Below are 1,955 nucleotides of genomic sequence, written 5' to 3' on the forward strand. Positions count from 1 at the left end.
AGAATCAACTGAATGGCAATGGGTTTGGTTTGGTTTTGGTTTAGATTGATGTATCTAACCAGTAACCAACTGCCATCAAGTTGACTGGACTCATGGTGACTCCATGCATGTCAGAGTGGAACTGTGCTCCGTAGGGTTTTCAATGACTGACTTCTTTGGAACTAGATCAGCTGGCTTTCTTCCGAGGCACCTCTGGGTGAACTCAGCCCACCAACTTTTCAGTTAGCAGCCAAGTGCATTAACTGTTTGCACCACCAGGGACTCCTATGATGTGTATATATTTGTATATATGTATAAAGCATTTATTTTATGTTTTCATCCGGCATCGAAAGTAAGCAGAAGCTTCTGTTAAGTAAACAGCCAAAGAGTTTTAAAGACATGTGAAGAAATGGGGAACAGCCATTCAGAAGAAAAGTAAGTTCATAATGATGATGTCATAGTGGTGATGATATCATAGCAATGATTTAGGATGATGATGTCATAGTGGTGATGATGTTATTGTGGTAGGGTTTATGATGATGATGATGATGTCATTCTCTCTGTCTTCTTATCCCTCTATCCTCACCACTTTTTCTGTTCATCCATTGAAACTTCCTGAGGGGTCAAGATCATGACGAAGAAGAGAACTCCAAGGGCCGACACTCCATGGAAAAAGTCATACTTCACCAAGTGCTAGAAAGGCATGTTTTGAGGGATGGAACAAAAGCCACTATAGGCCAGGCTGAGGAGAACAGCCGGATCACGAGAATCAGCGCGGCCAGCTTGGTCTTGAACGCAACAGACACCGGGAATCTTAGCACCATGGGGCAGATGCACTGGAGGATTTAGGGGGAGGATCACCCAGTGGTTATGTCCATAGAACAGTGAGCAGCATTTTGTTGGCATTCATTAAACTTACCTACCCTTTGGAAAACTGTATTATTTGTATTACTTCCAAAGGCATGGGGTATGGTCTAGAACTGTTGAACGTGGTAACCACTAGCCACATGTGGCTACTTAAATTTAAATTAATCAAAATTAAATAAAATTAAACACCCAGTCCCTCAGTTGCACTGGCCACATTTCAAGTGCTCGGTAGCACCAGGCTGGCTGAGAAGTCCACGGCACAGCATTATATAGAGAAGGGTCCAGGCCCCACCACCAGAGGGCAGTACTGACTATAGTGGGGAAATGGGTTGGTGGGAATCCCTGAGAAATGGTCACTGCAAGGGCCAAACAATCACTGTGTGTCCCTTGCTGTTTTGCCTGGATTGTACGTATCTGACCACATTCCAAGGCAACTAAGTAGTTCTGACAGCTTCCTCCCATGTTGCTTTTGGAGGAGGATTTCCAGAGATGAACTCAGGAATTTCAGCAATGGCAAAATCAACTCTAAGGAAAGATGATGGGGAAATCTATGATGGGATATGTGCAGTTGCATTACATAAGATTGTAATGTTTGTCTTGCTAGGAGACTCTCTCCGTTGTTGGCTTTGAAGAAGCTGGCTACCATGTTGTGAGCTGCCCAATAGAGAAGTAAGCTGAGGGCTAGAACTGAGGGCCACCTCTAGTCAATAGCCATAAAGAAACTAAGGCTCTCAGTCTGGCAGCCTGCAAGGAAGTGACATTCTGCCACAAACCACATGAGCTTGAAAGCAGATCCTTCCCCACTTCAGCCTCAGATGAGACCCTGGCCAACCTCTGGATTACACCCGGCCAAGCTGTGCGCAGACTCCTGACCCACAGACACTGTGACATAATAAATGGGTGTTGTTTTAAGCCACTAAGTTTGTGGTAATTTGTTACATGGCAATAGACAACTAATAGTTTGCTTGTTACTCAGGAGATAAAGCAATGTGTAATAGAAAAAACTCACTTGAAATGTTTTCACACCAACTATAGGTGAAATAGAAAACTCTACCACATGTTGTTATGGGTTGGATTGTGTGCCCCCCAACCCCCTGCACACACACACA

This window comes from Trichechus manatus, unplaced genomic scaffold, assembly GCF_000243295.1.
Source record: "Trichechus manatus latirostris isolate Lorelei unplaced genomic scaffold, TriManLat1.0 scaffold00258, whole genome shotgun sequence".
NCBI lineage: Eukaryota > Metazoa > Chordata > Mammalia > Sirenia > Trichechidae > Trichechus > Trichechus manatus.